This window comes from Trichomycterus rosablanca, chromosome 14, assembly GCF_030014385.1.
Source record: "Trichomycterus rosablanca isolate fTriRos1 chromosome 14, fTriRos1.hap1, whole genome shotgun sequence".
Lineage (NCBI taxonomy): Eukaryota > Metazoa > Chordata > Actinopteri > Siluriformes > Trichomycteridae > Trichomycterus > Trichomycterus rosablanca.
The window spans coordinates 20230605-20245368 of NC_086001.1; the positions used below are offsets into that span (position 1 = coordinate 20230605).

The following is a 14764-nucleotide window of genomic DNA, read 5'->3' on the forward strand; positions in this document are numbered from 1 at the left end:
TTTTGACGGGTAGAAGAGCAGCGTCTCAGGCGATAGCTTACAAAACCGTTGAGTGTCCGTTAACTGGTTAGCTCGCGCTAACCTTTTAAATTCGCCACGAAGATTCTAACTCATCCACGCGCACAGTTAGTGTTTCGTGCTTGAGCTATAACTCCTAATGAGATGATTTGTTAGTTCAGTGTTGGTATAAAAAGTGAGAACTTCAAAATATACAGGGATATGGATTTTAAATGCCAGGATTGGTAATCACTGGACTCCATTTCATGCCACCTATACACTGTAAAAAAAAAAAAGCGTAAAAAAACGGTATTTTTCTGGCAGCAGGGGCGCCAGAGAATGTCTGTAAAAAAAACAGGAAAAAACTGTAAAATTTAAAACAGAGATAAACTGTAAAAAAACGATAATTATATTTACCATAATTAACATCTATCACTGTAATTTTACAGGAAATTGTCCTATAATTTCATGAAATCTTCTACTTTCAACATATATTAATTGTTAGAACAGTGTCATACACCTCTAAAAAAACAGAATAATTATCTTTATAAATGATAAAGAAAAGTTTAAGTACAGATAATTACTACTGTTTTCACAAAATATTTGCATATAAAACAAAAAAAAACATGTAATTTTACTTAGCAAAAGCCCAATTTTAAATTAACTGTCAGAGGTATTGCAAAAAAATATCTGTTAAATTGTCTTTTTTTATTATCTAAATACATTAATAAACTGTCAAAATAAAAGCATTTTCTTTCTCTAAAACATAATTTAACTGTACTTTTAAATTGTTATTCTTCATTTAAAAAAATATACAAAATACAAAGATTTTAAGTAGGTTAAGATTTGTCTGCATAATACTTACTGTGATATTTTGCAGCTGTTACATGTTATATAGAACTTTAGAACATATATAGAACATATATAGAACTTTAAAAATGCAGTATATAAATAGCTCTTGTTAATTTCAGCTTCAAAATGGATCAAAATCCACCACAGTTCAGCTATTTTTGACCCAAATAATTTTCACACAAATGAACAGAAAGTGTAGAAACAAGGAGGTTTTAATGTTATGGCTGATCAGTGTAAGAATCAGATGTCTAACACAATACAGCATACAATAAGTGCAATCAGAATTCATTTCAATGGAAAATGTTTAACAAAGCAGCACACAGTTAAGTGAAATGTCTGCAAAACATGGGCATGAAACACTTATAAATCTGAATTATGTACAAAAGTCAGTGCCAACATTAAAGTTTTCAGAAAGTGCAACCACAGTGGGATTCGATAAACAGTACGTCACAAGTGTAATACTCAGTATGGACCACATCTCACTGAATAGCATTATGAGACAGTTTGTTAGCATCTAGTTCCAGAAACAGTTTTTGGAGTACATCAAAAGTGTATCTGAATGTAGGAGGGTAACTCAAGTTCTAAATCATAAGGTTATAAATATATAAGGCATAAATCAGGCCGAACTGCAAAGGCAAGGAACACACTGCCCAGGTCTTCTAGAACCACACCACCTTCTAATACCACTTCAGTATTGGCAGGGGGGTCCATGGCTTCAGCTCCCTCAACTCTAGTCACATAGATCCCCAGAACAGTCTCCTCAATCACCAGTTCAGTTGCAGCCATATCACCATCCTACAATGGAACAGAGAGGGAAAATCACTTTCTTAAACTTAAGTCCTAAATGGAAATTTGTGGACTGTTAACATAACTGACATCTCACTTCAACCTTTATTTTAACTCAGACGTACATTGACCCAAAAAGATGGAGTGGTTGATGTAACAACTCAGAGGAAACTTTGCTTACCAGGGCTCTAGACTAACGTTTTGCACTGGTTGCACTGGTGCACCTAACTTTTTTTCTTAGGTGCACCAGCACAAAAGTTAGGTGCACCCAAATTTTCGACCGCATCGCATTTAACACCGCAGTTTTACAGGTTCACTTTTTTTTTTTTTTTTTTTATCACTGTCCATACAGGCAATATTGACTTGGAAATAACTAACAATCTGGTCAACATGGCCTCGTCTGATGATCTGTTTGCTGCTGCCTGACAATGAAAGGCAGTGGGGAGAGGGGACATTTGGGCAGTGCATTTATCGCGGCATGTAATGTGTTTTATAGATGCATTGGGCTTTTTCAGCCTTTCAATTCGAAATGTATTAGAACCAGTCACAAATATACTATTGCCGGCCACTGTCTTCTTTACAGTTAATTATAGTATTACAGACTAATTATAGCACACTTATAAAAATTATAAAAATAATAGAGTAAATGTGTATGTATGTGTGTATATCTATTTATATGTGTGTGTATATTTAAAATTATATGTATATGTTTGTGTGTGTGTTAGAGTGTAATCTTAAATGCAGTGCATTATATTATCGGCTTTACTGAATCTTTTACACAGATTCCCAAAATCGCTTGCGGTGCACTCACTGCGTATTTTGACTACATGTATTGTAATATATTTTGGTCTTTTAGTTATTTTTATATTTTACTTAACGAAAATATTGTCGTGTTTTTACTTTCACTATCGCCACACTTTACCGCTAGCATTAGCCCCTTGCTACTGTAGAGGGTCGGCTCACCTAGCCGCTGTCCGGTGGGGATGCTGCGGGTCTTTTGCTGTGCGGTGCTGGAGGTGTGGGAATAAAGGCACACGACAGGGTCGAGTCACTTTAACTGTTTAGTCAGGACTTAAGTGAGCGTTACAACACTTTACACCGCCGAGCTCCAGAACCCGAACTTTCATTCTGGGGACATCCGGCGAGTCTCATATACAAAACTAAACTTACGGCAGAACGTCCGAACGCACGTGTATAAACCTGGTGCTGCATTCTGATTGGCTGAGCTGAATGTCGCTCACATATCACCGCTACAATATTGTCCCGCCCTTCACTATCTCTGATTGGTTTAGACCATGATATTGGCCTAATGTGTATCTGTTGTTTTTTTTTTTTTCCTCGGAAGCCTGGTCGCACCGGTGCGACCTGAGATTTTTTTTAGTCGCACCATTGAGAAATTAGGTCGCATGTGCGACCAAATTGGTCGCACTCTAGAGCCCTGCTTACCTTCACCCTCCTAGTGCTGATGGTATTGTGTGATTGGGGGAATCCTAAATTGTAGATGAAATTGGATCAAAATCAGCAAGACAAATATTTATAAAGAAATTACCAGCTTAAATAAGAAAATAGACATAAAATACATAAAACAAAAAAAGTAAAAGAACCAAACAGGATAAATAGTAAGAATTTCCACATTTTTTCTTCTTCACTTAATCTAGACGTAACTCAGTGTTCAGTCAAAAGTAGCTCAATATTCTTCAATTTAGCATAAAATGTAGAAAAAAAAATTACCAGTAAAAGGTCAGTCCAACTGCAAATACACATTTCCAACCATCTGTAAACAGAAGATACAAGACATCAGTTGTTTTGTTGTAAATAACTAAAATATTATTTCTATAGTAAAGACTTTAACATTACAAATTCATTGATTATCCAATACTGTTCACATGTGCGTGCTTTCCAGGATAACAGTCACAAAACTCAGGTTTGTAATGATACTAACGTTACAGAATCACTTTGTTTTAGTTTGTGCAGAACGTGAGCGCCAAACATAAAGCATGAAGTTCCTCTCAGGCTCGAGCTGCCTGCTCACATCTTAGCTAGCTAGGTTGTGTCCATGTTTTTTAATGCACTGGCACCGCAAATATTACACATCTTTTTATTTTCTACCTTCTTCTAATATATTTCCATATGAAGTAATTTAAGCCATTTTTACCTTTCGGGAAAGAATCTTACTGCCACAAGTTGAGAATACTGGCTGTTGAACTTGACTAGCTTAGCACTAGCTAGCACCACGGCAGTGCAACGTTATCACACACAGCGCAGCCGGACTTAATATACAGTCAGCCAACGGCAATCTATTAAAATCTGCCTCAAGAATTTAATATGATTCACAGAAACCCTGAAAAGATGTTAATAAATAAATCACTATAAGCAGGTCCGCCGTTAGCGTTAGCATTAGCACGCGCAAATTAGCGTTAGCATTTTTAAACAAATAAAGCATGCACAACAATAAAACTTGAATATTATTCAACTAAAGAGCTATATTAAACAATATAATAAGATAAACATCATGATTAGCATGCAATTAGACATATGGAAAAAGATTTTGTAAAGCTTCACATTACCTGAGATGCCACTGAAACACAATGTGCCTTCACGATGTATCGCGTAATCCCCGGTGCGTCATATCCGGTTTCACCTGATAAACTCATTGCATTAAGTGGTTCCAAGAAAATAAAGCAACTAAGTAAAGTTGAGTCCATGAATGGTTCATTTATTTGAGTTAAATAAACACAATGCAGTCATGTTTAAATCTAAAATGTAATTGATTTGTGTCACACCAGCACATATTCTTTATGCAAAACCAACAGGCACTCAAAACCCTTTTTTTGAGTGTGTAACTGGTAGGTTAGAGCATCATTTTATATCTGTGGTGCTCTGGTTGGAATGTGCACCCAACATGTTGCACAGATGGACTGTAATACATTTTTCTGTTTATTGGGGAATGTGGGGATGGGTAAATTATGCTTGATTTAAATATTATAAATGTGAGAATAAATCACAGTTAATAACGTTTTAAATTTGACTATGTTACACAGTTTGTATAAATGCACTTATTTAACAATTCAATCTTTAAATTAATACAAATGCATAAATAAAGTAAAAGTTTAAATCTGTTTAAATTGTATTGTTGCCTGTCTCATAAGGTAGGCAATACCTTTGTTTTTCCAATTTATGTATACAAAGTAGTGGTTAAGAAATGCAAAATTACAAAATATTTCTTTCTTTGCTCACATATTTTCTTGCAATTGTAAATTTTTAAATGCATTATTAACAGTATTTTTATGTATTTGACAGTGATATATCGGCATAACAAAAGGTGTTGTTCTTTTTGAAAATTACAGAAGATTCTGCTATTTTTGTCAATGAAGATTACTTTATTTTTACAGTTAGTTTTGTTAAAAGTGTCATCTAAAAACTGTTAAAAAACAGATTTTTTATGTATTTCATTTATACAGATTTTTTTTTGGTAAATCACATGACACTTTTCAATATACAGTTTATTTTTGTAATTTTACAAAAAATTTCAGTTTTTTATAAAAACAGGGAAAAACTGTAAAAATGTACTGGGGAAATCTGTAAAATAATGTTTTTTTTTTTTTACAGTGTATGTACTTTGTTATAGTCCCTTTAAAAGATGCACTTTGACAATGTACTTAACCCTGGTGTGTTCTTAAGTGGCCCTCTACTATGTTTAAGAGCAGAGAAAAACCCCTAAATGATCTTTTTTTTTTACTTAAAACTTCTTGACTTTTAATAGTGAGCGCAACATTAGAAAACCTTAGAACCTCATCACATTCATGCACGTGTCTTTCTTTTACAGATTGAGTGTTTTGGTTTTTGTAGAGATGCGACTGGAAAGGAAACTGTAACAAACGACCTGGTAAATCATCAAGTTTTTAAAATTAATATTTAAACTGAATTCATTCATTAAGTCTCCTCTCCTACAGCCGAGACGAACTTGAGACCAACAGTAAAGCTCTCCATCGTTTCTGTGAGGTCCATAACTGAAGGGCTGTCAGTGTAGAATCGGGTATGTGGGTATATGCCCTGCCCTTGGATACAGGCCGGTAAGCTCAGTTGGTTAGAGCGTGGTGCTAATAACGCCAAAGTCGCGGGATCGATCCCCGTATGGGCCACTGTCTCTCTTGGACTTAAACTAACAAACAAGTGATCCTTCTCTAACTAGCAGGTCCTATTGATCTGGGCTCCAAACGTTGTCTCTGACAAGTGTGAGATCTTTTTAATGCCGCTCTCATTCAAGTCAGAAACATGCCATTATTTCAATTTGCCAAACTTAATTACTCTGCTGTAAACCTTAGCAAGTCATGTGACTTGTGTGTACCATCCAATGAAAAGTCTGTCTGCGTGTCTCTGTGGCGCAATCGGTTAGCGCGTTCGGCTGTTAACCGAAAGGTTGGTGGTTCGAGCCCACCCAGGGACGAGTGCCTTTTATTGCACATCCTGCCTGTTGATCAAACGATTATGAGACACAAAAACAATGTGTATTCTACAAGCACAAATATCCACCTGATAAGTCACCAGAGACCGGCTGTCCAAAGTGGAAGAACGTTCTTTTGGTTTCAGTAGATGTTAAAAGAAGATACTCGCCCAACGTGGGGCTCGAACCCACAACCCTGAGACTAAGAGTCTCATGCTCTACCGACTGAGCTAGCCGGGCTTAAGCAGCAGTTCAGAACCGACAGCTCATCGGTCAGATCATCAGAGAGATGTAGGTTTAATTCACTAACATCACGACCAGATTAAGAACTAATCCACAGTTTACAAACAAACACAATTCAGAATAAGTAACAGAAACAGACACAGACTTACTGTCACTGTATTGTATTGTATTATAGTGTTAAATTGTAGCGTATTTTATTGAGATTATGCTTTAATGCTGTATTTTCTTAAATGTATTTAATCCAGCACAATGGTTAAACTGCACAACCCAACAAGTTAAAATAACCCATCATGTGTTCTGTCCAATATTTACACAGTGCTGGTTGCCAAATAACACATTTTCACCTGCATTTGGCCTTTTCTTTCCTGTATACCAAAAACAGTCGCCATTGCAGGTCTACAACACGTTACAAAAACACTTGGGACACATTTTTGCTTTCTTTATCTTGCCGGTGTCACGTTGTACTGAAACTAAAATAAATAAATAAAAACTTAAAATTTAAAAGCAAGTGTTTAGGTTCATTCATCATCTTAACACATATTACAAACTAATCAAGCTCGTCAAATTTTAAACATTGTTCACGTAAACAAAAATCTCAAGTGGAAGCACAAGATTCATTTATTTATAGACGATGCTGCTTATGGTTTTACACTTTAAAACATGAACAGTTAAAAAATAACAACAAACACAACAACAACAATTTAATAACAATGTTACAAATCTGTACCCAAGCAACAAGCTGTAATTTATCTAGCACCACTAGACGGGAACGATCTCTGTACAACATTTTGAACTTCACTTTAAAAGTCAGTTCAGTGTGTTTTACTGTAGTAAGAATAGCTCCACATGTTTTGTACGTAGTGTTTATGGTATTTAAGCTGGATGGATAGATGGAAGTTAATATGTCAGACATCCCAAGTTGCAAAAACTCATTTCAGGGAGCTAAAAAAAAAAAAGCTAAAAACCTCTCGCACAAAGCAAAGGATTATGGGTGATAACAGAACTTTTAGGAGCTGCTTACTGAGCTACTAAGCTAACTGTTCGTGTCACAAACACATTAATGTGTGCTACATAGTGAACTAAATAGTGAGAAAGATAATAGATTTATGTTCCCTACATAGTGCACTAGATTGTACATTAGAAAATAATTTGTTTTTTACTTAGTGCACTAAGTAAACTTTTTCTGTACTTTATTTTACAAAAAGTCAGAGTGTACAATGAGAGGGGGAATTATGTTTCTTATTATATAATTGTTTCTCAACAAAAACCCCAGACTTCATTAGTTTATTACATTAATAAAATTACTTTATATTCACCTATAAACTGTAGTGGGTTTTTACTGCACATGATGAACTAATAAACACAAAATCATTTATTAGTCAAAGCAAATTGATGATACATTCACCTCATAAATCATGATACACTGCTCTTCCCTACATGAAAGTATCGGTATCTGATCGATATCGGCGATACTGGCCCTGTATTTACTTGGTATCGGATCGATACCAAATTTTGCAGTATCGCAAACCACTAATACAAATGTGCTAATGGAGATGTTTTACTGCTAAGCTGCTGTTCAACTCCAGTCCAGTTGGTGGCGCTGGTGCGTCCTAAGTTGTTCTGCCAACCGCCATTAAACATCATAAGAAGAACAAGAAGCTGCTGTGTTTGTACTGTAGAGCCTCATCTGTAAGTAAAATATGTATTTAATTATAACCCTTATATTTAATTATAACCACATTCTAATTAATAATAAAACTAGAGTTCATAATAAAACATCACTGTGAGGATTTGAGGAGCTTTAACTCCAGTTTTATTTAAAAAAACAAACTATTAGCTGCTCCGCTAACTGTTACCATCACACATGATTCAGTACTGATGAACCGATTCATTGAACCGATCCAGCAAAATGAATCAATTGAGCGGAACTGATTGAGTTTCTTCATGATTAAATCTCAGTTTTATATAAACACGTCATATTTTTAAACTTTGTTTATAGTTGAACTTTGTTTACAGTTGAAATTTGTTTACAGTTGAACTTTGTTTACAGATGAACTTTGTTTACAGTTGACAGTTGTTTACAGTTAAACTTTGTTTACAGATGAACTTTGTTTATAGTTCAACTTTGTTTACAGTTGAACTTTGTTTACAGTTGACAGTTGTTTACAGTTAAACTTTGTTTACAGTTGAACTTTGTTTATAGTTGAACTTTATTTATTGTTGGTATTTGTTTATAGTTTATAGTTGAACTTTGTTTATAAGTGAACTTTGTTTATTGTTGAATATTGTTTATAGTTGAACTTTGTTTATAGCTGAATAGTCTGTCTGTCTATTAGATCTTTAATAATGCAGTCAGCAGAAGAGGGAGACGTCACCCCTGTGGATCTACAACATGAAGAATTTCAGAAAAAAATAACACAAAAGGAGGATGATGATGATGATGATTTCTTCTGTAAGTAAATATAGAGCATGATGCCACTTTTCCACCGTGAGGTACAGTACAGTGTCTGGATTTAAGTTTTAATCTAACTAGGATTTATTTATGATTAGTGTTAGGATGAATCTTTTGGTTCAAAAAGGTCCTGAAGAAAGCAGTCGGGAAGTCCAGAAAGTACTCTTTAAAACACTTTATTAAGTGTAAAAATGATCTGTGAATATATATCAGAGCTAAGCCGACCGGCGCTCCTTACTCCTGCAGTCTAGAAAAACCACGTAAGAAAGAGGCAGACCTGAGCCCGCCATCCTTTTTTAAACTAGTCTAGGCTCCTCCTCCTTTACTGCTGGTGGAGCCAATGAAGTGTGCTAAAAAGCCCCGGGCTCCGCCTCCCCCCTTCGGTATGAGTCAGGGGGGGGGGATCCGGGTCACGGCGTCATTTTGAACACTAGACCATGTGGCCTGGATGTAATTTATGTTTAATAATGATGTTATGTTAAAAACCTAACAACTCCCCCTTGAAAGCATCTTAATGCTTTCACAATAACTTTTAACTATAGGTTAGGTGTTTCTAGATCCCAGGAGATAAGGATAGCCGTCAGCAACCCCCCAATTTAACCCCTTCTGACTACATGGCCACTGGGCTGAATTTTATACAATAAAACGTTTCTAAAAATAAAAAGGCTACCAATTAAACTAAAGGAACCGTACCTATCGCAACAGCTCCTAACCCTAAAACAAACGAACAAACAAAAAATAATAAAAACAGGAAATCAAAATAAAGTAATTAAAAAAAATAGGAAATCAAAAAGAGAAGAAAAATAAAATAAAAACAATGGGTGCGTAGCTTCTACAGGAAGTCCGTTCAGGTTGTCCTCCACCAGACGGAGCTGCAGATATTCAGAAGGGGCCCATAGCTCCTGTGTCTCTGCATGACTCCTAATGTCTTATGGATTCTCCCCTGTCGGTCTTACCTGTTTCCACAGCAACACAAACATTTAAACGATGTAACACAGAATATCCTTCCTAAAAGTACCAAACATATATACATTGTAAACAATCCTGAACTAACCCCTTGCGTTTTGTAGCTAAACTATGTGTGTTGCACTTAACTAGTGTTTTCAAAGATGGTCTATGTGTCTGCGAACTATATGTTTATGTTTTTGTCTCCTAGTCTAACTAAATTCTCCCCCCTCGTCTTGTTCCGCTCCGTTGATTCCGCTGGACTCTTCTTCCACATGGTTGGTTTTGTCGGGCTTTCTGCTGTGTTTAGTTCCCTGTAGGCAGGTCCAGTTAGTGCCACTTCTGTCCCTTGGAGTGGGTCTTCCAGTCCCCTCAGTGTCTGCCTCTGCCAGTCCTTCCGAGTCTCCTTCCTTCATCACGGTGTGTGATCAGTAGTGCTGGTCCTCTCTCCTCGTCTTGTCTGGTCGGTTTTACCTTTAATTAAGCAGAGTTAGTAGCACTTATGCCGCTCGAAGTGGGTCTTCCGGCCCACCTTCAAGGGTATCCTCCTCATCATCATCTACCTGATATCTCGACAAATCAGCCAACACCATCTGGATAACTGGTGGATCCTGCCCCCCTCTGCTTCCTCTACACACTACTTCTATCACAAATTTTTCTATTAATACCCTGATGCACGGGATACCACAACAACAACATATCACTAAAATTATCAATCCTACACATACTGACCTCACCAAGACCCCGGTAAGTAGTTTCCCTGACCAGTTCTAGCCTCACTGACTTTACTAACCAATTGCTAACCATGCAATAGGAAACTTAATCAATTCCACTGATTATTCCACAAAGCAATTGCTATATTGGTTTTCAGGGCCGACTGCTCGACACGGACCAGAAAATAACTTACCACGCAAACGGTTGGACTTTAACCAACCGACCTGAACCCGTTCAGGCTTTCACAGTTGGACTCGGACCAACTGACCTGGTACCAGGCTTTGAGTTTGGACTCTAACCAAACTGGCATGGACTCTAACCACACCGGATCCTTTTGGACTCACCAGGAGTCAAGGCATGCCCACCATACCTTTGTCAGTGAAAGAGGAACCACACCTTAACATTTATCAGTAATTATTTCTAATTATCTACAAGAGAATTCTCAACATACCACTAAAATTGCCAATCCCACACTCTCATACTGACATCACTAAACCCGTAATAACTTCCTTCCATGGCTCAAACATCCCTTCTAGCCACTTAACCCATTCATACACACATACAATCATACAACAGACAAACATATAAGCTACTTACCCAGCCCTCACCGTAGCCACCCCACTCCCAACAACGGGATACACGGCCACGGTGAGCTTAGACACCACTGCCGCAAGGCTTTCTGGGTAAAGCCCGTGCCAGACCCAGTGGCGACGCTACACTGTCCCCTCCCTAATGGTCAACCGTCCCGGTGACCCACTCACCAGCGTCTACTGGGTGGCTCCATGTCTGGACCGCACCCCATTACACTGCCGAGTCGCTCTTCCACCCACTGCTGGACCGGGCACCCTGCCCCTACAGCCACCTGGGCTAGCGCACTCGGACAGACCGGGCATATTGGCTCACCAAACCATCAGAGCCACCCAAACACCACGATCCCACTTCTGACACCAATGTGGCGCCGGCGAGTAAGGAAGGTTAGCGTCAGGGCCGCAAGTGAGCTGCCTTTGGCAGTTCATTCAGTGTTTCAGCGACAGACACCCATTCATACACACATCCCTTCTGAAAAATGTCCCCTGTTTATCGGTTCTGGTTTGTTGCTCCTGTAGACATTTTAGACCGCTTTAAACAACCTTTCGAGCAAAATCTGTAACACGTATTAAGAAAAAGATAAACTGATAGGTTTTAACGAGACACACCCTAGAACAGAAGATTCCTGCCTAGTCGAAGAATACGAGTATTCTTTTAACATTCACTGGCACAACTCACTCCGTTGTCCAAACACAACTCAGACAAAAGAACGTAAACCTCAGTACAACAACAGTGTCTACTGGAAACAAACAATTACTTCACCGCGACCGACAATGGCCCTATGGAAACAAACATATACTTCAGGGCAATCGACAGTGATCCCCTGGAAACAAACAATCACTTCACCGCGACCGACAATGGCCCTATGGAAACAAACATATACTTCAGGGCAATCGACAGTGATCCCCTGGAAACAAACAATTACTTCACCGCGACCGACAATGGCCCTATGGAAACAAACATATACTTCAGGGCAATCGACAGTGATCCCCTGGAAACAAACAATTACTTCACCGCGACCGACAATGGCCCTATGGAAACAAACATATACTTCAGGGCAATCGACAGTGATCCCCTGGAAACAAACAATTACTTCACCGCGACCGACAATGGCCCTATGGAAACAAACATATACTTCAGGGCAATCGACAGTGATCCCCTGGAAACAAACAATTACTTCACCGCGACCGACAATGGCCCTATGGAAACAAACATATACTTCAGGGCAATCGACAGTGATCCCCTGGAAACAAACAATTACATCACAGCGACCGACAATGGTCCTATGGAAACAAACATATACTTCATTACTTGTCTCTCATACTGCATTAACCCTTCCTGCTATATAAAATTTAACTTCAAATAGTTCAAACTGATCAGAGCAGAAGGTGCATACACATTACATCTAACATTTTCTACACTTATTCTACTTCATCATCGTCGCATGCTAGAGAGCCTTCAAATTTTCTAAATCACATTTTTCCCAATACAAATCACCAATCCACTATTTATTATTTACTCTGCCATACTTAAAATAACAACCGCTCTGCTATATCAACTTCCATCAGTCCTACAAACCCCTGACTTATATTATTTATTCATTCAGATTTTTTACCCCAACTTTTGGTCACTGGTACTAACACACCTCCTGCTTCTAACAATACAGACTCCATTTCCCACAATCCAACAGACTCTCACATGACCATCTCCTGCTCCTAGTCAGCCAATCCCTCATGCTCATCATCACTAGCGCTTTGATCCACTTTGGCCATCTGAAATCACATTGAACTCTACTTAAACAGTTCCATTTAGTTAACTCACTGCAAAGTACTACCAACCTATACTATCTCTATTGTATTATTGTTACATCTCCCTACAAATGTCATTAACCCCACATCACTATGGTACCTGCATCCCTACTCTCACTAAAACACAAGCACTTGTAGCTCTTTCTAATTTACTCTTGTAACCAAAACTTTTTCTACACGAATTATTGTTATTCTAATACCTTACTGTAAAATACATCCAAAACCTCTATAAGATGTTACCGAACCCCTCACTTTTTATTATGGAACCCAGATCTTCAGGTGGATGTCTATTAAAACACACTACTGTCCCACACGGTCTTGAGATTTCACTGCATAACGTCTCCATCCAGTCTCACATCAGCTTTCCCTTCCTCTTGTCTGATGATGTCATTACTTTGGCATTCTGTACCTCAGCACCCCATATGCCTCTTGAACACTGCTTTACTCAAACATCAGAATGCAACAACAGCCATGACACACATCTGCAAGATCTGGTATTCATAATTTTTACATCATCTTTGGTACTGCATAAGTGTCCACCATCCTCAGCCCGTACACAGTAGATTAAATATCAGACTTCTCTTTACTCATGCAGGGCCTGCAGTTTATGGCCTCAACCCCCCGCTGGGTTGCTGTGTGTCTGTGAAACCTATGACCTGGGTCTCCAGTCACCCCCCTTCATGTACTTCTCTCCTAACAAGTTATTTTCTTCTCACTATTCCCTCAATCTTTAAATTGCACTCATCTATGATCATGCATAGTATTGCCACAAGGTTTACTGCACCACATTGAACCAATCTAACTTCTTCAATAAACTATATAATATAAACTGAGTGAGTTGACCTGATCAATTAGCTAGAAAAGATTCATCGGATACAACACAAGCATCAAATATTACCAATTGCCAATTAACAATTTCCAAAAAATATTACCAATTAAATTGAATCTTACCGGAGTCCGTGTAAGCAATTATATTTAATCTCCTGAGACCCGAGCTTTGATTTTTTCAATGCATTTTCCCTATTCCTTTTGTTTTTAACCTTAGTTTGGGCGACACGGTGGCTCAGTGGGTAGTACCGTCGCACTCTGTCACAGCAAGAAGGTCCCCCCTCCGCGGAGCCCGCATGTTGTTGTGTGGATTTTCCCCGGGTGCTCCGGTTTCCTCCCACAGTCCAAAGACATGCCAGCGAGGCGAACCAGAGACACTGAACTGTCCATGTCTGTGCCCGATATAACCTGAATCCCGTGCAATGAGCAACCACCGCTCCTGTCATAAATGTAACCAAAGTGCAAAACATAACGTCAAAATCTTAATAAAGAAGCAAACAAACTTTATTAGTGTTCTAGTACTTTTGCTACCACTAGCTGGCAGACAAAAATGTCCACTAATGGGGACAATCGATCGAAGTTTAGCAGGTCAAGGAATAAGGCATAACAAAACCAAAATTTAATGTCCTCATATGTGAGGTAAGACTGAAGATTACCTTCACCAGGCGTCCCTGAATCTGCATGCATATACATACCTGAATCTGCATGCATATCCGTAGGTCTGCCAGTCCAGCTGCCCCAGCACAATGTATCACAGGATTTAATACACAAAGCGGCATATTAAACATAAATTCTTATTCCTGCCATAATACTCCTGCCATATTTAAACATAAACTCTCATTCCTACCATTATACTCCCCCCTTTTTTCAAATTTTACAATCAAATCTTGAAAATAAAACATTACTAAATGTGTTTATCCTGTTGGAAAGCACAGAATTTTAAAGTTAGTTCAATCAAAGTCTGGTGTTAGCTGGACCTGTTAAACAAATAATGTCGTTATTGAGCAGTGGAAGGTGTGCAACAGCTTTGTCAGCAGTGTCACCTCTGGCATTGTCCTGTAAAATTGGAACAAAACTTTACTTAAATAGTTCCACTTAAATTGAATA

At 38.2% G+C, this 14764-nt stretch overlaps 1 long non-coding RNA gene and 1 other non-coding gene across 2 annotated transcripts; one reads left to right on the top strand and one right to left on the bottom strand.

Moving 5' to 3' along the window:
• Positions 1–1043: 1043 nt before the first annotated feature.
• LOC134326937 (uncharacterized) lies at positions 1044–4248 on the bottom strand. Its single transcript, XR_010014649.1, has 3 exons — positions 4203–4248; positions 3367–3409; positions 1044–1644 (listed from the first exon to the last, which is right to left on the bottom strand). It is a non-coding gene; the product is annotated as an uncharacterized LOC134326937 (long non-coding RNA).
• Positions 4249–6008: 1760 nt separating this feature from the next.
• trnan-guu (transfer RNA asparagine (anticodon GUU)) lies at positions 6009–6082 on the top strand. The gene has a single exon. It is a non-coding gene; the product is annotated as a tRNA-Asn (tRNA).
• The last annotated feature ends 8682 nt before the right edge of the window (positions 6083–14764 follow it).